The sequence below is a fragment of the Triticum dicoccoides genome, chromosome 3B (assembly GCF_002162155.2).
Source record: "Triticum dicoccoides isolate Atlit2015 ecotype Zavitan chromosome 3B, WEW_v2.0, whole genome shotgun sequence".
Taxonomy (NCBI): domain Eukaryota; kingdom Viridiplantae; phylum Streptophyta; class Magnoliopsida; order Poales; family Poaceae; genus Triticum; species Triticum dicoccoides.
This window is the reverse complement of record NC_041385.1, coordinates 13,585,764-13,608,077: the sequence shown is the minus strand read 5'-3', so window position 1 is coordinate 13,608,077 and position 22,314 is coordinate 13,585,764. Positions and strand designations below refer to the sequence as shown.

Genomic DNA, 22,314 nt, shown 5'->3' with positions numbered 1-22,314 from the left:
GCAGTCTGCGCCTTCAAAGATGGCGTCAAGAACAGAGAACTGAGTTTGAAGTTTGGTCGAACCGGTGACATGACCTTGAGTCGGATGATGGAGATTGCTACCAAGTACGCCAACGGCGAAGAAGAAGACCGACTCCGAAGCGGCAAACACAAGCCGAGTCAGTCGGAAAAAGGAAACACCAGTCGGAAACAGAAGCGGAAGGCTGAACCGGCAGCTCCTGGAGAGGCTCTGGCCGTGACTCAGGGAAAGTTTAAGGGGAAACCAAAAGGATCCTGGAACCCCAAGAAGGTAAAGGATAAAGAAGGGAACGACGTAATGGATATGCCATGTCACATCCACACGAAGAAAGACGAAGAGGGGAATATCATCTACCCGAAGCATACCACTCGCCAATGTCGACTCCTGATCCAGCAGTTTCAGGGAAAACAGTCTAAGGACAAGGAGAAGGAGTCGGACAAGGCCGAAGACAAGGAGGACAGTGAGGAAGGATATCCGCATATCAACTCCACTCTGATGATCTTTGCAGATGTGGAAAGCAGGAGTCAACTGAAAGTCATTAACCGAGAGGTGAACATGGTTGCCCCAGCAAAAGCAAATTATCTAAAATGGTCTCAAATACCCATCACATTCGACCAATCTGATCACCCGACCCATATTACCACCCCTGGGAGGCAAGCTTTGGTGGTCGATCCAGTTGTCGAAGGCACTCGACTGACAAAAGTGCTGATGGACGGTGGAAGCGGGCTGAATTTGTTGTATGCAGACACACTGAAAGGAATGGGCATTCCGATGTCCCGACTGAGCACTAGTAACATGAGCTTTCATGGAGTTATACCAGGGAAGAAAGCCGAGTCACTCGGCCAAATAGCTTTAGACGTGGTGTTTGGTGATTCGAAACATTTTCGCAAAGAAAAGTTGACGTTTGAGGTCGTGGATTTTCAGAGCGCATATCATGCCATTTTGGGGAGACCAGCTTACGCACGGTTCATGGCTCGACCATGTTACGTGTACCTCAAATTGAAGATGCCCGGCCCCAAAGGAGTGATCACTGTCACCGGTGATCGGAAAAAGGCAGAAGAGTGCTTTCAGAAGGGCTCAAAGATTGCCGATTCCCAGGTGACAGCGGTCGAGTTCGAAGAGTACAAGCAAAATGCAGATCCGAGTGACTTGCTGCGATCCAAGAAACCCGCCACAGAGTCTGCATTTCAGTCGTCCGGTGAGACGAAGCCTGTTCACATTCACCCGACCGACCCCGATGCAGCTCCAACCCGCATCTCCACAACACTCGACCCAAAATAGGAAGAAGCGCTCATCCAGTTCCTCCGTGAGAACTGGGACATTTTTGCATGGAAGCCCGCTGACATGCCAGGTGTTCCCAGGGGACTGGCTGAGCATCGCCTAAGAGTCGACTCATCTGCAAAACCAGTCAAAGAGCATCTTCGGCGGTCCACCGTCCAGAAGAGAAAAGCCATTGGTGAGGAAGTGGCTCGACTGTTGGCGGCAAGATTTATCCGAGAGATATACCACTCCGAGTGGCTCGCTAATGTCGTCATGGTTCCTAAGAAGGACAAGTCGCTCCGAATGTGCATTGATTTCAAGCACATCAACCGGGCCTGCCCGAAAGATCATTTTCCTCTCCCTCGCATAGATCAAATTGTTGACTCGACCGCGGGATGCGAGAGACTGTCTTTTCTAGATGCCTACTCCGGGTACCACCAGATCCGTCTGTATGGACCCGACGAGGTAAAAACAGCTTTCATCACTCCATTCGGGTGCTTCTGCTATATCACCATGCCATTCGGCCTCAAGAATGCCGGAGCCACATTTATGCGAATGATTCAGAAGTGTCTACTCACTCAAATCAGTCGGAATGTGGAAGCACATATGGATGATATCGTTGTCAAGTCACGAAAAGGTTCCGACCTGCTCGCTGATCTCGCCGAAACATTTGCCAACCTCAGAAGATATGATATCAAGCTCAATCCTTCAAAGTGCACATTTGGAGTTCCTGGTGGCAAGTTACTCGGGTTTCTCGTTTCCGAACGGGGAATCGACGCTAATCCAGAGAAGATTGGCACTATTCTCCGAATGAAACACCCTGTGCGAGTGCACGATGTCCAGAAGCTTACTGGATGCTTGGCCGCATTAAGTCGATTCATCTCACGACTCGGTGAAAAGGCATTGCCTCTTTACCGACTGATGAAGAAGACAGACAAGTTCGAGTGGACTCCAGAAGCTGATGCAGCGTTTGCCGAGCTAAAAGCTCTGCTCTCCACCCAGCCGGTGCTTGCTGCTCCGATCAGCAAAGAGCCTCTGTTGCTCTATATCGCAGCCACAGGACAAGTCGTCAGTACTGTGCTTATGGTCGAGCGGGAAGAAGAAGGAAAAGCTCTCAAAGTTCAGCGCCCAGTGTATTATTTGTCTGAAGTCTTGACTCCATCCAAGCAGAGATATCCTCATTATCAGAAGCTTGTGTATGGAATATACATGACCACAAAGAAGGTTGCTCATTATTTTTCTGATCATTCGATCACAGTCGTCAGCGACGCTCCACTATCAGAGATTTTGCACAACAGAGATGCAACTGGTCGAGTGGCCAAATGGGCGATTGAACTTCTTCCCCTTGATATCAAGTTTGAGGCAAAGAGAGCCATTAAGTCCCAGGCAATAGCAGATTTCCTCGCCGAGTGGATTGAACAGCAGCAGCCGACTGAAGTTCACTCGGAGCATTGGACCATGTTCTTTGATGGCTCTAAGATGTTGAATGGTTCCGGTGCTGGGGTTGTCCTGGTTTCCCCCAGAGGAGATAAGCTCAGATATGTGCTCCAGATTCACTTTGATTCCTCCAACAATGAGGCAGAATATGAGGCCCTCTTATATGGGTTGCGCATGGCCATTTCACTCGGCGTCCGTCGCCTGATGGTCTATGGCGACTCGGATTTAGTGGTCAACCAGGTGATGAAAGAGTGGGACGTGAGAAGCCCAGCCATGACTGGATACTGCAGTGCAGTGAGGAAGCTGGAAAAGAAGTTCGAGGGGTTGGAGCTCCATCATATACCCCGACTGAAAAATCAAGCAGCTGATGATCTAGCAAAGATAGGTTCCAAGAGAGAAGCCATTCCGAGTGGTGTGTTCTTGGAGCATATACACACTCCGCCAGTCAAAGAAGATCCTTTCACCGAAGAAACTCCACAGCCCAAGAGTGCCACAGATCCGACTGAGATTGAAGTCCCAGCGGTGGTCGACTTGATCATGGAGGTCTTGGTGGTCATTCCCGACTGGACGGTTCCATATGTCGCGTATATCCTGAGAAAAGAGCTTCCGGAGGATGAAGAAGAGGCTCGACAGATCGTCCGTCGATCTAAGGCCTTTACCGTAATCAAAGGACAATTATACAGAGAAAGCGCGACTAGAGTTGGCCAGAAGTGCATAACACCAGAAGAAGGTCGACTCATCCTCAATGATATCCACTCGGGGACCTGTGGTCATCATGCGTCCTCTCGGACCATCGTGGCCAAAGCCTACCGAGCCGGATTTTACTGGCCAAAGGCGAATGAGATGGCAAAAGAGATAGTGGATAAGTGCGAGGGATGTCAGTTCTACTCGAATATGTCGCACAAGCCTGCGTCGGCTCTGAAGACCATCCCACTAGTCTGGCCTTTCGCAGTATGGGGATTGGACATGGTCGGTCCTTTGAGAACAGGACGAAGCGGCTTCACGCATGTACTGGTGGCAGTCGACAAGTTCACCAAGTGGATCGAGGCTAAACCAATCAAGAACCTTGACACCGGTACTGCTGTTAGCTTCATCAAGGAACTAATATTCAGATATGGAGTCCCGCACATCATCATTACGGATAATGGGTCGAACTTTGACTCGGAGGAATTCAGAGATTTCTGTAACTCCCAAGGCACACGGGTCGACTACGCTTCAGTCGCCCATCCGCAGTCGAATGGACAAGCAGAGCGAGCTAATGGACTGATTCTTAAGGGATTGAAGCCCCGACTGATGCGTGATCTCAAACACGCGGCTGGAGCTTGGGTCGACGAACTTCCCTTAGTGCTTTGGGGGCTGCGGACCACACCTAATCGGTCGACCGGAAGAACTCCATTCTTCTTGGTCTACGGAGCTGAAGCAGTCTTGCCGAGTGATCTTCTCCACAATGCTCCTCGAGTTGAAATCTACAACGAAGCAGAGGATGAACAAGCGCGGCAGGACGCAGTCGACCTTTTAGAGGAAGAAAGGGAGATGGCTCTGATCCGCTCGACCATCTACCAACAAGATTTGCGTCGTTTCCACGCCAGAAATGTGAGAGGTCGAGCCTTCCAGGAAGGAGATTTAGTTCTCCGAGTGGATCAGCACAAACCACACAAGCTTGCTCCTTCTTGGGAAGGTCCCTTCATCGTCACCAAGGTTCTCCACAACGGGGCGTACCGTCTTTTCAACGTCGAGCATAACATCGATGAGCCCCGAGCTTGGAACGCGGAACTACTCCGCCCATTTTATACTTAAGTTTTATCACTCGGATAAGTTGCAATAAAGTACTTCTGTAGTTCATGGACCTCAAAATAATAGTGTCATAGTTCCTCCATAATTTCTGTCACTTTTTATTTTTGTCCAATAAAATTCCCCCTCAGTGGGTGGCTTAGCCGCGAATCCGTTTCGCCTAAGTTTGTAAAAATCCTACCGAGTGGTGAGCCAGACTCCCACTCGGAGGCTTAGCCGCGAATCCGTTTCGCCTAAGTTTGTAAAAATCCTACCGAGTGGTGAGCCAGACTCCCACTCGGAGGCTTAGCCGCGAATCCGTTTCGCCTAAGTTTGTAAAAATCCTACCGAGTGGTGAGCCAGACTCCCACTCGGAGGCTTAGCTGCGAATCCGTTTCGCCTAAGTTATCAAAATCCTACCGAGCGGTAAGCCAGACTTCCACTCGGAGGCTTAGCTGCAGTCCAAGGACTCGCCTAAGTTATAAAAATCCTACCGAGTGAAGAGCAAACCTCTCACTCGGAGGCTTAGCTGCAGCCCAGTGCTAGCCTAAGTTCTCAAAATCCTACCGAGTGAAGAGCAACCCTTTCACTCGGGGGCTTAGCTGCAGCCCTGTGCTCGCCTAAGTTGTAAAAAATCCTACCGAGTGAAGAGCAACCCTCTCACTCGGAGGCTTAGCTGCAGTCCAAGCACTCGCCTAAGTTATCAAAATCCTACCGAGTGAAGAGCAACCCTCTCACTCGGGGGCTTAGCTGCAGCCCAGTGCTCGCCTAAGTGGACTAAAGAATAAGTCGATTGCAGTAAAGGCGCTTTGCTTCAAACCTGCAAAAGACATTTCGAGTCAAAGGCAATCGTATTCAAGCACCAAATTCAAGTTTGAATCGATGTCTAAAGAAACCGAAAGTGCTCAGGCGTTAAGCCTGTTAAGGTTTATCGGTTACAATTCCACTCGGCATACCGAGGCAAATTTAAAGCGTCGAGCCAGAAGAAGTTTTTTACCCCTCCTGTGGAGGGCTGGAAGGTGCAACGAACTCATCAAGGTCAATTCCGTCGGCGATCCGAGTGGCAGCCGCAAGGAAAGTTTCCATAAAGGACCTGAAGTCGTGTTTCTTGGTGTTGGCCACCCGAAGGGCCGCCAGCTTCTCTTCTCGCGCATCTTTACAGTGGCTTCGGGCCAGACACAGAGCAACATCTGCACCACACCGAGCCGAGGACTTCTTCCATTCCTGCACTCGACCAGGGATCGTGTTCAAGCGGGCCATCAGCGACTCAAGGTCATTCTGAAGTGTCTCCCCTGGCCAGAGCATCGAGTCGATGCGAGATGTGGCGGCCTTCAGCCTTGCGAGATAGTCCACGACAGCTGCAACACGAGACTCCAGTCGGAAAACATCCATGGCGACTTCGTCGTTCACCGGAGAATTGACGGGGTCGAGGTTTGGCTCCAGCCGGCTAGTTTCTTCTTCAAAGTTTTGGCAAAATTCTGCAAGGGTGATCACTGAGTCAAGGGGATGGTCGAATGGAAAAACCACGATTGGAAATGTTTGCCGAGCATAGAGGTTTACCTTCAAGCATAAGAAACAGCTTCTTGGCAAGACCACTCAGGAAGGCCTCCAGATCATTTTTCTTCCCAGTCAACTTACTGACTTGGTCGGTCAGGGCAGCTTTATCAGTTTTTAGTCGACTGACCTCCTTGTTGGCGATCCCAAGAGCAGCTTTCAGATTGGTATTGTCTTGTTCAAGCTTGGTGACTGAAGCTAACTTCTCGTCAGCAAGCTTGATCTTCTCAGCTAGTTCGAGGTCTTTCTTCTGTTGGGCCTCCCTTACCTTACCTGCAAATTACAGCAAGATCAGATTTTGAAACAAGCAAGGGGAAAAGCAGTCGTCAGGGTCTCACCAAACATACCTTCGGTCTCCTCCTTTGCCTTCGTCAGCTTCTCCTGAACCAGCTTCAAGCTCAGCTTGAGTTGAGTGTGCTTGTTTTCCAGCTCAGAGTAGCGAGCCACAAGATCACAGGAGTTCTGCGAAGAACCAATCGACTAAATGTCAAATATAATTCACTTCCGAGTGAAAAAGGAAAAATCACACGTTTCTAAGACTACAGCCGAATACAAGCATTCGACCGTAGTCTCGGGGACTACACCCAGTGGGTGCACTCAGCGTGCCCCCACTAATCCTGTTGAAGATAAAGTCGACCAGTCGACCTCAAAAAAAAAGAGAGATGTATTCTTTAAGACTGTAATCAACTGCAAGCAGTCGACCACAGTCTCGGGGACTACACCCAGTGGGTGCACTCAGCGTGCCCCCACCGGTTTGTGAAATCCAGTCGACATAGTCGACTGACAGAAAGATCGACATCATAAAGCCTAAGGCCGACTGCCAGCAGTCGACCTTAGCCTTGGGGACTACACCTAGCGGGTGCACTCAGCGTGCCCCCGCTAACACGGAGTTTAATCGACACACCCAGTGGGTGACTACTATAAATTCCGGAAAGGAAAAGTTTTTGGTAGCATATCCAACAGAACAAACGGTGGTCGACTGACCTGAACATTGCTTTGGAGGGCAGAACTGGCATCATAAGCTGCCTGGCTCGCATCCCGGATGGTCTTCAACTGCTCCATCATGATTCCCGCCTGGCGTATCGCCTCCTTCGCCGCGCCAGCTTGGTCCTCTGGGACGTGGTGCGTCGTGAAGAGGGAGGGCTGCTGAGCACTCGTCAATGGATCTGCGAAGGACACCGTGTGTCGAGTGGTGTTCTCTTCCTCCGCAATCAGAATCTCAGGCGCCGTCACATCCTGGGGCACCTTGCTGGCAGACGCTTTCCTACTCCTTCTGCGCTTCAGCGGTTCCTCATCCTCATCATCATCAGGGAGATTGATAACAACATTGGGTGGAGCTACGGAGAAGAATCAGGATCAGAGATCGCGAGTCAGTCGACTAAAAACGGCGTTAAGAATATAGTACCTGGTTTTGAAGTTGTTGCGTCCTCCATCTCATGGTCATCAGCCCGGGCTGAGGTTTCAGAAGTAGCAGCACTGCAACTCCAAAGAATCAGTCGACTAACTTCAGCGTCAACCAGAGACAAAGTTCACACAAAATAAGAATACTTAAGCAGCACGATTACCCTGATATGGTGGGGATGGACACCTTCATCTTCGGCAGGAGCTTGATCGGCTTCGACGAGGCCGCCCTGGGCTGCTTCGGCACCTTTTCAGTCGGCACCGGAGAGGTGGTCCGAGGGCGCTTGGTCGACTGAGCAACGGTCACAACCCCCTTGCCACGTTCAGTCGAAGGGTCGTGGACAAGCTTCGACCGCCTTTCTGAGCGCGGTGGTACGACCTCCTCCTCCTCTTCCTCCTCGTCTTCAACGTCATCTTCATCACCGTCATCATCATCATCGTCATCATCATCCTCAGCAACGTCCGAGTCCCATTCCTCCTCCTCCTGGCTCTCGCCCCCACTCGCCTCACCCTCCTCAGTCGGAGCTTGTGCCCCATTGGGCATCGAGTACAGCTCGGTGAGGGCCTGGTAGGTATCAAGACAAGGATCAATCGACCAGTCGGCAGGATAAACAGAAACGAATGTGACAAGGACACAGTGGAGAGCAGAGCAAGCGTACCTTGTTTGGATCGCTGTTGTGGTCGAGTGGAGGAATCCTTCTGGCTCCGCGTGGGTTATCCTTGTTTCCGGTAACGGCTGCCATCCATCTTTCCAGAGTGACATCGTCGACTGCTTCTGGATGGACTCGAGTCTCGTCTTCGGTCCCACAGTACAACCACATGCAGTGGCTCCGGAACTGAAGGGGCTGGATGCGACGCCTAAGGAAGACCTCCAGGAGATCCACGCCAGTCACTCCCTCCCGAACCAACTGCACCACGCGCTCCATCAACATCTTCACGTCAGCTTTCTCCTCCGGAATCAACTTCAGAGAGGAGGGCTTGTTCACTCGGTCCATGGTAAACTGAGGGAGTCCACTCGACTGCCCCGGCGTCGACTGGTCCTGGCAGTAGAACCAGGTCGACTGCCAGCCTCTGACTGACTCGGGAAAGGTCATGGGCGGGAAGGTGCTCTTATTCCTCACCTGGATCCCCAGGCCCCCACACCTTTGGACGACTCGGGTTCTTTCATCGCCTGGGCTCGCCTTCTTCACGGTCTGAGAGCGACACGTGAATATATGCTTGAACAAACCCCAGTGCGGTCGACAGCCCAGGAAACCCTCACACATGGACACAAACGCGGCAAGATAGGCGATAGAATTTGGGGTAAAGTGGTGGAGCTGCGCTCCAAAGAAGTTCAAGAAGCCACGGAAGAAAATACTCGGCGGCAAAGAAAATCCACGATCAACATGGGTGGCCAAGAGCACACACTCACCCTCTTCTGGCTGGGGCTGCCATTCCTTCCCCGGAAGCCTCGTAGCTCCATGAGGGATCAAGCCCTCGTTGGCCATGTCGAGGAGATCTTTTTCTGTGATGGTCGACTGGATCCAGTCTCCTTGGACCCAGCCCTTCGGCAGGCGGGATCTGGACGAAGACCCACCGCGGCTGGTAGATCTCCCCTTCGCCTTCTCCGACGCCGACGCCTTCTTCGCACGTTCCAGCGCCGCCGTCTTCTCCTTGGCCATGGTTGCCGGCGAGATGCGCGAGGGGAAGTCGTGCGGGGGCAAGAGCGAGCGCGCCGGACGGAGACGAAGGGAGCAGAGAGAGAGAGAATGCTGAGACACAGTACAAAAATCCTCGCCGGGCGCATTTATAAGGTCCCTTTCGAGTGGATGACAGGTGGGCCCGGTCGATCTAATCATATCCAAGAACAGTTATGCAGACGGGATACGTGGCGAAGAAAGCGGCGCGGAGATCGAGGCGTCTATGTCCCGTCCCATCCAAACGCCGCGGTCCGCTCCGCTTCGCGCGCGTCCCCAAATTTCGCATCCCGCGGAATCCGCGAACGGCAGATCGGTCTGTCAGACGCGGGGTTTCCCGCGATCCGTCGCTCGGAGATCGTCGAAGCCCGAAAGATCACTCGACGAAAGAAGAGAATGGATCGAGTCGACTGAAGACAGGTTGCTCACTATCGACGAAGAGATTCTTTGGTCCAGAACAACGCACGACCAGTGTGCAAAGGTTAATCGGAAACAACATCAACTCCTTCCTCACTCGAAGCCTCAATCCATTCGGGGGCTAATGATGGGGTCATGTACCTAGGGTAGGGTCATGGACCTGATCTAAGTACCTTACCCAAGGACACCCTTAGAAGAGGTCGCCTTCCAGTCGACCAACGAGGGACTCACTCGACTGACTTGAAGGACTCGACCATGAAGACTCACTCGACCACCAGGAGGTCAAGAGGCATTCTGCACTGCAACGGCCTGTAATTAAATAGGCTTTATGATAGTAAAGACACTTTATGTGGGGCGTTACCAGTAACGCCCCAGACTTAACTCACCTTGAACCCTCTCCTATGTGGGCTGGCTGGGGTCCTGGCGCACTCTATATAAGCCACCCCCTCCACAGGTAGAGGGGTTCGGCACCTTGTAACTCATATACTCATAATCCACTCGACCGCCTCCGGGCTCCGAGACGTAGGGCTATTACTTCTTCCGAGAAGGGCCTGAACTCGTACATCCCTTGTGTTTACCACCTCTCCATAGCTAGGACCTTGCCTCTCCATACCTACCCCCACTCTACTGTCAGGCTTAGAACCACGACAACCGGCGCGGCTACATCGTGGCTGGGGTGAAGATGGCGATCTCCCCACCCGAGGTGGCATGCTGGTGATGCGACGGTTTTGGCCGGGGCGGCAGATCTGGTGGTGGCCTTGTCATCATAGTGATGGGAGGTCAAGCATAGCTGGCCATGGGGCGGCACATGAGGGATACAGGACCTAGTGCCCAGATCTATCGGTCGAGGCGGCGTTGCCATTGTATGGGCAACGACAACGGCTGGCTGGCGATGGGTGATCCCTGTAGCGCCTGGAATAGGGGTGACAACCCCTCTCCATCGACGGCGGCGGACTCCGTGGTTGTGTGGGCGACTCGGAGTTTTGATCTTGAGGTGGTGACGACATTTCTGAGGCTAGTGGCGGTACGGGACCATCCCTCTATCAACATATTGGGCTCAATGCGGCTCAGCAAGTGACACATGTGTCTATTTCGGAGACCTCGGGCAGTGCCTGCCACCGGCAGGTGAAGTTTTGGGCGGATGCTATGCACGACGTCTCATGCGGGGACGGGCATGTGCTGCATGGTGGCTCTGGTGGAGGTTTCATGTCTGGCTTCTTGCTGCTGGATCGAAGGTGGTGCGACAGTGACGGGTGGCAGGCGGTATGGAACGTCTGTCTTCTGGTGTCTTCTCCAGAGGTACCCGGTTATCGAGGCATCGACTGTCGGATAAGGGATGATGATACATATGGCTTCAAAAATGACTTATGCACTCTGGTGGAAACACAAGATCTACGATCAGACTATGTCGATGCGCGTATGCGTCATGTCCTTGCTAAAGGTGGTATACTGAAACTTGGCTTCGGGGATGAGAATCCAGAGTTCAACCTTGTGTTGAACTCGCCATCATTGGCACACGTGTGGTGATACCTTCTTGAAGGCGTAGTCTAGGAGTTGTTTATTTTCCATATTGATGGCATCTTCTAACATAGGGTTAGTGGTTATTTAGTGGAGTTACTGTCGTGAAGCATATGGCCTCAGATTTTTTTTCTTTGCGCTTTGTTTCCGGGTCGATGTTATTCACTGCTGGATTTTACATTTTTATGGCTGCATGCATCGTCCTTATGTAGAGGCTAGGGATTATCTTCCTTTTGAAAGAACAAGAGTCTAGAAAAACTTGAGCATTATTATCAAAATATTGTTTCTTGCCACAAACATCCGCAAAAAACATGTGTGCATTTAGTTATTTCCTAGTTTGCACCATGCCCGAAAGCTTGCAAATTATCAACCCCCGAAAAGAAAAATCAAGATTTATGATTTTATTTTTCTGGGGGTGTGGAAGATCATTTTATAAAAGGTTTGGGTGGAGGGTTTTTATGCAGTAATGTATTGACTTGGGAATGGTACCAAGTCGTTGAAATATAAAATGCCAACTCCAATCACTGAAGGTTGAACTGGTTATTGATCTACGTGAAGGTTGGAACGGGTCACTGATTTGTCCAATAAATTAAAAATCAGTCAGACTAAAATCGAGTTAATGAGCATTTATTATTCTTCAAACCCTCCAATCCAGAACTCGCATGTGTTAAAGGAGATGAGTTAAATGAGGAGAGAGAGGACTAATCCATATTTTAGTAGGGTTTCCATGACTAAAACTTTTTAGTCTCAAGACTAGTTTGTCTCTCTTTAGTCAGGGGTGATTGAAACTTTAGCCTCTAAAAGAGACTAGTTTTAGTGAGACTAAAAATAGTCCCTTGGATCCAAGCATGCCCATGTCCTACCTAAAGACGAAGAATACTTATGTGGCAGGCAATTAATGAAGAGATACCGTAACATAATAAATTTGATGTTACAATGTTATGCATGGCAATAAATGAGACCACCTATGACACTAATCTATAATACTATAAACTATAGTGGTAATAATATAGACTAGTAACATATGTATGTTACTAGTTTAAATTACTCCCCACTACGACCAGCCTGAAGGTTTGAACGGGGCACTGATCTACGTGAAGGTTGGAACGGGTCACTGATTTGTCCAATAAATTAAAAATCAATCCCATGTACTTGCATTTAAGAGCACATTACCATCAATGACAAAGTAAGTACGACTGTAGAGGTCGTCGATTACGTAGTACATTGGATCCTTAGCGGAACTCGCAGCTCATGGCGGGTTGGCTGGCTTTTACCTGCTGCGCCGGGGCCCTGATTCTTCTGTTCTTGCCGTCTCTAGCGTCGGAGGACCGGCTTGTCTCCGGCAAGCCACTCTACCCCGGCGCCACCGTCATCTCCGATGGTGGTGCCTTCGCCTTGGGCTTCTTCGCCCCTTCCAACTCCACTCCGGGCAAGCTGTACCTCGGCATATGGTACAACGACATCCCCGAGCTCACCGTTGTGTGGGTTGCCAATCGAAAAAAACCCGTCACCGACAACAACTTCTCTCCACCGACGGTCTCCCTCTCCAACTCGTCGAATCTCGTCCTCTCTGATGGCGGTGGCCGTGTCATTTGGACGACGGACGCCGTGGCTTCAACGACGAGCTCATCATCTCCCTCGATGGCGGTGCTCGATAACACGGGCAACCTCGTCGTCCGGTCGCCAAACGGCAGCATGCTGTGGCAGAGCTTCGACCACTACACCGACACGGTCCTTCCCGGCATGAAGCTCCGGTTCAAGTACGGCGCGCAGGGTGGCGGGCAGCATCTGGTGTCCTGGAAGGGCCCCGGCGACCCCTCTCCGGGGCGCTTCTCTTACGGTGCTGACCCGGCCACACACCTTCAGATATTCGTGTGGGACGGGGATCGCCCAGTAGTCCGCAGCAGCCCGTGGACGGGGTACCTGGTGGTGAGCGAGCGGCAGTACCAACTACCAACAGGATAACAATGGAGCAGCCGTGGTCGTCTACCTGTCCGTCGTCGACGACGGCGAAGAGATCTGCATGACCTACACCGTTGCTGCTGACGCGCCCCGCATCAGGTACGTGGTGACACATTCCGGCGAATACCAACTCCGTAGCTGGAGCAACAAGTCGTCGGTGTGGCTAGTCCTCTCAAGGTGGCCATCCCAGGAATGCAAGCGGTACGGCTACTGTGGCCCGTATGGCTACTGCGACGACTTAGCGCGGACGTGCAAATGCCTTCACGGCTTCGAGCCGGCGAACACGGAGGAGTGGGACAAAGGTAGGTTCTCAGCAGGGTGCCGGCGGAAGGATCTGCTGGACTGTAGGGACGACGGCTTTTTGGCCTTGCCGGGAATGAAGTCACCCGATGGGTTCACTCGGGTGGGCAGGGACATGAGCACGTCGGAGGAGTGCGCGGCAGAGTGCAGACGCAATTGTTCATGCGTGGCATACGCGTACGCCAACCTGAGCAGCGGACGACGGTCCGGTGGAAACGTGTCACGGTGCTTGGTGTGGTCGGGGGATTTGGTTGACACCGCCAAGATAGGCGAAGGGCTCGACTCCGACACACTATATCTCCACCTTGCAGGCTTCAATGGAGGGCTTGTTGGTATCAAATCTCCGTCTTTTCTACTGATTTTGTCGTCACTAACATGATTTCATGGGTCATTTCCCTTTTCTTATAGTATGCATGTTTTCGATAGGTGAAAGAACATGGAGCATTGCATGGAGAATACCAGTTTTAGGAACTGGTGTTGTGGCACTCTCCATTTTCCTGGCATGGCTAAAATTTAAAGGTACATGTCGTGTATTTCCTAATGAGAAAGTCCATTTGACTACCTTGAACCATGCATGTACGTTCGTCTACTACTTTACTGTAACGTTGGACTATAAAATCTTTTAAACTCAACCAGTCACCGAATTTGGGAGGAGGACAATAGGGGGAAAATGCAGGGATGGTCCTGAGATTTCAGGGTCCCGGGGCAAGACAATGCAGAAGGGCCCTAAGGCCATAATTTTTTTCCTATTTTAATATAAGTGCAAATAAATACAATACTACTTAGTACACTATATTTTTTGTTGCTCTGTCAGCTAGACTATCCAAAAAAATCGAGAGCATAAACATATATAGTGAAAGTTGGCAGCTCTTGTCAATCAACACTTTTTTTCCTGTTATGTGAATAGTAACACTTTCGGACTACTAAAATATCATCAAATATTTTTTACTAGGTTGTTCTTCAACGGTAACTAAAGCTAATTCCTCGGAATTCCTAGCGGTAGAAGTACTTGTATATGTTTAAGAAAATGTCAATATCTGCTTTGAGGAACTCAATCAATTCATATTCATGTTTTCCTTTTTTGCCCTATTATCATATACTTCCTCTGTCCCACAATATAAGACGTTATATTATGGGATGGAGGGAGTAGATACTAGCTATGAATTCTAAATGAACAACAAATCTTACTAATTAACACACAAAAATACGATACAAGTAATTAAGAACATTGCTAGTTAAATAAAAATGTTAAGAAAGGCCTAGAACGAGGTACCTGGATGGCTTGAAATTAGAAATTGCAAGATTTTGCCGCTGCTTACATGCCATGAAAATAAATTGGAGTTCATCTTTTCTAATCCGAATCAACACAAGAAATCGGAGTGTGAGGAGGACATACATACGAGGATGAACTCCTGCAAACAAATGAACGATCTGACAAAACTATTGAAAGAGGGGATTTGCGTTGAAGATAAGATTGATTGGAATCTCGAAAATCACATTAGCTGCTTCCACTAATCGCGCCCAGCAACCGAAAAACACAACTGGAATACGCTGGCGGGGTGCCTTGGCATGGTTGATTCGTTCCCAAATTGAGGGAGAGGAGTAGTAGGTGAGAAGTCTGCAGCGTGCAGCAAGCCAAGAATTAATCAATCTGTTATGGTTCCTTTTTATTTTTCTCTAAAATCTATCGGTTGACCTACTATATGGGCTAAACATCACACACGTACAGGAACAAAGAACAAAGCCATCGGGGGCCCCTTCATAATCAGGGGACCGGGGCGGCCAAACCTCCCCCCTCCCCTCAGGCCGGCCCTGAGAAAATGTAACAGCATCTACTCCCTCCGTTCGGAATTACTTGTCGCAGAAATGAACGTATCTAGATGTATTTTAGTTCTAGATACATCCATTTCCGAGACAAGTAATTCCGAATGGAGGGAGTATATGTTAGGCCATCACCATTTTTTCAGGTCTACCGTCTTCCACCACATAGACATGTAACACATCGTGGGATATTTTACTCCGTTTTTAAACTTACTGGAGAGGGACAAAAATAGTTCTAGCCATATTTTTTAATGTCGATGATGTACTCACTAGACGAGAAATAATTATAATATTGTGCATGCAGGCAAGATTAGGAAATGGAGAAATAACAAGAAGACTACATTGGATGGTCTGAGTACCTCTTATGAACATGGGGAAGGACACCCTGCCCATGATCATGACTTTCCTTTTGTAAGATTTGAGGAGATTGCTCTAGCAACGAACAATTTCTCGGAGACATGTATGATTGGACATGGAGGATTTGGCAAGGTCTATAAGGTAACTTGATCATTTATTAAATTCCTACTGTTTGTAAATAAGTAGAGTTGAATTGTTTGTATGACATTGAATCTAGGTTACCCTTTAATTAAAAATTCTTCAGGGTATGTTAGGTGGCCAAGAAGTTGCTGTCAAGAGGCTAAGTAGTGATTCTCAACAAGGAACAAATGAATTCAGAAATGAAGTAATTCTAATTGCCAAATTACAACATAGAAACTTGGTTCGACTTCTTGGATGTTGTGGAGAAGGAGATGAGAAGTTACTGATTTATGAGTATCTACCCAACAAAAGCTTAGATGCTACCCTTTTTGGTACATAGTAAGGCCTCATGATTTCGTAAAACACCTAAAAATAAATATGCTTACATTTTCTTAATGTACAGATGATTCAAGAAGATCATTGTTGGATTGGACAACGCGATTTAATATAATCAAAGGGGTTGCGAGAGGACTTCTGTATCTCCACCAAGATTCAAGACTGGCTATAATTCATAGGGATCTCAAAGCCGGAAATGTTTTGTTAGATGGAGAAATGAAACCCAAGATTGCAGATTTCGGTATGGCAAGGATCTTCTGCGATGACCAACAAAATGCAAACACTCAACGTGTCGTGGGAACATAGTAAGTAACCCTTTAAGCTTATATATCTTGTAAACTTGCATATAAGTTCATACCTCGTTCACTAATTCTTGCGATTGCAATGGTCAAGAAATGGCTACATGGCTCCTGAGTATGCAATGGAAGGCATTTTCTCTACTAAGTCTGACGTCTACAGCTTTGGCGTGTTAGTACTTGAGGTTGTAACCGGTATAAAGAGAAGCTCGAATAGTAACATCATGGGCTTCCCTAGTCTCACAGTCTACGTGAGTACACACTAGACTTTTAAAATTTAGCAATGGATCGAGATTTTGAACAGTTTTTCATATACTTTTCATTTGTTTCAGTCATGGAATATGTGGAAGGAAGGGAAGACAGAGGAATTGGTGGACTCGTCTATCATGAATACTCATTCTTTGGATGAAGTTTTGCTTTGCGTCCATGTAGCTCTCTTGTGTGTTCAGGAGAACCCAGATGACAGGCCATGCATATCATCAATAGTGTTCGTCCTAGAGAACGGAAGCTCCACACTTCCAACCCCCAATCGCCCTGCCTACTTTACGCGACAGAGCGTACCAATGGAGCAAATCATAGGTGATAATGATATACAGAACTCTGGGAACAGCTTTACTGTCACTGAGATTCATGGGAGGTGAAATTACTATATTGAGACACGTCAAACCAAATTTCCACATAACGATAGTCGTCATCTATTGTATGAAGTCACTATATCTTGCTTTGTTTTATCTAATCTCTTTTGGTTTGCCTTATTGACTTGGAATGAAACCAAATACTAACATAACTATCACTTTTTTTACTGAGAACATAACTAGCAATAATAGAAAATATAAGGGATTTGTGTGCATGACTCATTTACTGCTCATAACCATGTTCACAAACCTTGACCAAATCCTGAAAAATTTGTCTGTCCATAATCATTACAGTATACAAAGTTATTCTTGAGAGTTGCTAATCATTAGCACCGTGCATAACTCGTTTACTGCTTTCTTTCTCTACCCGGTGTGAGTGGGTGCCCTCGTAAATATGTGTTTTCTATTTATTCGGTTTATATGGTTCGGTTTGTGCATTATTGATAATTGTAAATATGGTAAGAAATTAAAATATGGTTTGGTGGTATATACCAAATTATTTCCGTATGATTTCGGTATATACCACCATAATCAAAGTTGATGCAAATTTAAAAATGGCAAAAGAATACCTTTTTAATACAAAACACATACTTTATGACTAAAAACACATACGTTTTTTATACAAAGAATATATAACTATATATCTGCTAATTACTAAGCTTCCTAGGAGTGATGGGCTCTAGAGGATCGAGACTTTGAAGGGTTCTTGGTGGGGCCATTTGTAAGAGTGAGTTCACTACCTGAGTGGATATGGATCTCTTAGCAGATAATCATGGCGTCTGTATGGGGTTCATGTGAACACCACCGGTGGGCACCAACACTGCGACATCTAACAACATCACAACAACAAATGAACATGTCACTCCACCACAAACACCATATAGCTAGTGTCCACAAACACCATATCGACAAAAGAAACAACACAATCATAATCAACAAGACAACCATAATTGAATGAGAGTTTGAAAAGGAGGAGAAAACTTCTATCAAACACTTTGTGGCCCAAGAGGACTGGATTGACAACTTTCACTTACCCCTCTCAGTGCAAGCACATGATCAATTCTAAAAATTGTCTGAACCTGTAAGTGCATCTAGTGCCCCTTAGTGATTTTGGTGTATTGAAGACTTATAGGTTAAGGGACTGATGCGTTTGTGAGTGTACACAGGTCTATAAGTCTATGAGGAGTTTGATATTTATAGAGAAAGTCGACCCCTAAAAAATGAAGTTCTTCAACTGAAGACTTTGGATTTCTGAAGACTTTCTGAAAACTTTGAAAGTGAAGAAATTGGTGTGACCTTGAAGACTTGGCAATCATTCGAGGAACATGAAGCATGAAGAATTTTGTTTTTATAGTTTCATTTTCTCTTTCTTGAGTCATAGGAATCACCGTACTATTAAAGGGGGTCGAGGAAATACTAAGGAAAATTTTCCATGTGATGCTCAACTCAAAATCCTACACCTACCAATCCCTTCGAGTGAAGCCATTGGAAATCTCGCACAGTTCAGTCATATTCTTCAGTGACAGAGACGAAGTTCTTCTGGTCTCTGAGGAATTTGTTCTGACTGAGGAGTTAGGAATTCGCCAGTGCGGATTGCCTACAAAGCGAGGAACATGATAGCCCTGAGGTATTTGAGAGTCAAATATTCCGACCGTTGCTGTGCTATGCGCCGGCTGTCCCAAAATATCTATCCACCTAACGGTCATATCAGACAAGGGCATTTATGTCTTATCATGTCGGGCTGCTCCCTAGGCTATAAATAGCCGCCCCCTTCAACCACTATCTGGTTGGCTGCTCCGAGAGAAACTGACACTTGTCAATTGAGAGCAACCCATCCTCCGAGGACTTTGAGCGAAAATCATCAAGTGAGGAAAATCCAAACCCCAAACCTACAAAACCCCAAGTGATTGAGCATCACTGAAGAGATTGATCCTGCGTGGATCCGACGCTTGTTTCCTTTGAAGACTGTGCTTCTTCCAGACGGTTAGGCGTCAAGGTGTAGAGCATCCAAGAGGAATTATGGATCGCCGAGTGACCGAGTTTGTGAAGGTTCGGAAGTCACCTGAAGACTTACCACGAGTGATTGGGCGAGGTCTGTGTGACCTTAGCTCAAGGAGAATACAGTGAGGACTGTGTGTCCTCGAGTTTAAATACTTAGCCGCTCCAACCGGATGTACAACTGAGACAGCAGTTGGAACTGGTCTACCAAATCATTGTCTTCACCGAGCTTACTGGTTCTATTTCCTCAACTCTTTAATTTCCTCATCTCTGTTGTTGCGTGCTTGTTCATATCTTTTTGAAGACTTTGACTGAAGACTTTCTCAATTTCCTCAGTTCAATTTCTTCAGTCTCTCCGTCTTCATCTTGAGTTATCCTGTGTTTACGCTTTCTGTACTATGTGCTTGTCTTCATTTCATCATGTTGACTATGCGTGTGTTCTGCTATGTTTACTTTTGAGTACTCATTCCGCTGCAAGTAGTTCTTCATTTAGGAATTTCCTCCCCAGCAAATTCTTCAGTGAAGAATTCATAAAAATCGCCTATTCACCCCCCTCTAGTCGATATAACGCACTTTCAATTGGTATCAGAGCAAGGAACTCCCTTGTTCTGTGTTATTTTGGTTTAACCGCCTGGAGTTTCAGTTATGTCGACCGCAGGTATGATCAAGGTCTCTGCTGGGTGTCCTACCTTCGATGGAACGGACTACCCCTTCTAGAAGAATAAGATGCGAATGCATCTCGAGGCAATTGATAACGATCTCTGGTATGTTGTGGAAAATGGTGTTCCCTCATTCACACCTTCCCTGAATGCTGCTGATGTGAAAAGATTCAAGCAACTCGGTTCTCAAGCGAAGAATATCATATGTGGCCATCTGAGCAAAGGGCAATATGGTAGAGTGAGTGTTTTGGAAACTGCTAAACTTATCTGGGATAGGCTCTCCAAAGTAAATGAAGGAGTCTCAACTCAACGTGAGTCACGTGTCGATGTTCTTCGCAATCTCTTCAACCGCTTCAAAAGACTCGACAATGGAAATGTTCAGCAAACCTTCGATCGTCTCACTGATATCTCAAATGAGCTTCAAGCGCTTGGCTCCACTGATATTACCGACCATGAGGTGGTGAAGAAATTGCTGAGATCGCTCGATTCTTCATTTTACACTCTGGCACTGATGATTCAAGAGCGTGCTGATTACAAGTCACTTGATCCTGTTGATATCCTTGAAAGGCTAAACACTCATGAGTTCTAGCTTGCTGAGAAGAGAGATCTCTATGGTTCGAGCTATGGCAAACCACGTGCTCTGAAGGCCAAGGTAGTCTCTGAGTCTTAAGAAGAGGGCTCTACTAGCAGCCTTGGTGATCCTGAAGTACTGATCCAGGAACTAGCACTGCTCGTGAAGAAATTTCAGAAGTTCTCAAGACGTGGCCGCTTAGGAAAATCCTCAAGGAGCAACGATTCCTCATCTAGTGACTATAAGAAGAGGCTATGTCACAAATGCAAGAAACATGGTCACTACATTCAAGATTGTCCTTAGTGGTACAAGGAATTGAAGAAGAAGAAATATAAGGATTACAGTTCTGATGATGCCAAGAAGAAGAAGAAATCTTCAAAGTCTTCATTGTCAAAATCCTCGAAGTCTTCATCTCACACGAAGAGCAGCTCCAAGAAAGCTCGGGCATTCATTGGCAAGGAAATGGATTCTAAGGCTGAACATGAGGAACACGAGGAAGAGGAGGCATCAGAGGAGTTCGAGTCTGGTGTGGTAAGCCTGGCTCTTGGTACCGCGCTCGTCAGCAAGTCTATCTTCAACTCTGAAGAAAATGGCAACACCAACAATGCTGATGAAGGCAATGATGACTACGCTCCCACCTATTGCTTCATGGCAAAGGGTGCCAAGGTAACTTAATACCCCTCCTCTGAATCTAGTGAGGATGAATCTGATGAAAATCTTAAGCCTAGCTACTCTAAACTTGCTAAGATTGCTGTGAAACAACAAAAGGCTATTGAAAAGCTTCAAAACATGCTAGACAAAAGTGATGATATGTTGGGTGAAGAAATGGATCGCACTAAAAACTTAACTGAAAATCTTCAGAGACTTCCGTCTAAGTTTGACAATCTTCATAGTCATCATAACACTCTCTTATCTGATCACGAGAAGCTTTCTTATGAATTTCTTCAAAGAAAGCAAGATCTTGAGAAGCTAAGAGTGAATTATGAAGATCTTCAGAAGGAGTGTGATTCATTACTAGCTCAACAAATCAGCGCTACTCAGGAAGAATTTGATCCTCCATGTCTGAAGTGCATTGAACGTGAATCTGCTAATTCTTCACCTGAATATTCAAATGCTTCTAATGTTACAAACTCTTCACCTGTCTCTGCTATCACTAATTCCTCATCTGAGGACATTGCTAGTATCACTGATGATGCAGGGCTAAAGGAATTGTACATGACAGGCATGTATAAAAGCCTCAAAGGGCATCAGACTCTTTGTGATGTGCTTAAAAAGCAGATCCTTAACAGGAACCCTAGGAAAGAGGGTATTGCCTTTGGGAGGAAACTCAATGCTGATGGAACTTATTGGAAGCATGATGTAAGTGTAATGTTTACACGGTTTTTAGAATCTAAATGCTTGTTTTGATTAGGAATCTAGTTGTTTGGCGGATGTGCTCTCGGGCGGTGATGAACATCGGTCTGTCATAGTTGTTTTGCACGTACTGGATGTTCTAGGATCTGTAACAGGATGAAAATTGGGTTTAGGTACGAGTTTACTTCATGATTTGTTGTTTTTTCGAACGAATTCGATTTGGTGTTCCGCCACATATGTTCTTCGTCTGCGGGTTTGGTTTCGGCCGGTTTTTTAGATTTGTAGGTTTTCTGTTCAAATTGGGTGTGGATTTTGCGTGCATTAGTGAGACAGAATGCAGTCCATGTTGTTCATTTGATTATTCGGGATCATACAAATCGAAATCCGGCGATTGGATCTTCTGCCTCTCGCCGTGGTTTTTTGTTCGAGCGACAATATGACGGGGATCATTTTCTTATTTATCTGGAGCATGATGACGTTCGAAATGGCGGTTGAATCCTTCCTGTTTTGTTAATTCAATTTGGCTGGCTCATTCATTCCTAATTTGCGGATTGCGCTTTCCGCCTCCCGTCGTGGTTCGTTGTGTCGAGCACACTGATTTGATGGTTGATCTTTTTTTGGATGTTTTTATCTGGAGTAGGAAGACGTTTGAAATGGCCGTTGACGTGTCATAATTGACCCAAGCGATTAAACCTGGGAACCAAATTTAATCGGGGTTGTGGTTTCAATCAATTTTCGTTCTGTTTGTACAAGCTTGACTGCTAGAACTTCCGCACCTGAACTTTTGTGCTCTAAGTAGATGCTGGACTTCAGTCGATGTTTGTTGTTTGCGATAATCACCATCTTCAGTAGATG

The 22,314-nt window shown here is 47.3% G+C and overlaps 1 pseudogene; it reads left to right on the top strand.

Annotated features, from left to right (window-relative positions):
- Positions 1–12,302: 12,302 nt before the first annotated feature.
- Positions 12,303–16,884, top strand: LOC119280505 (annotated as a pseudogene).
- Positions 16,885–22,314: the final 5,430 nt, after the last annotated feature.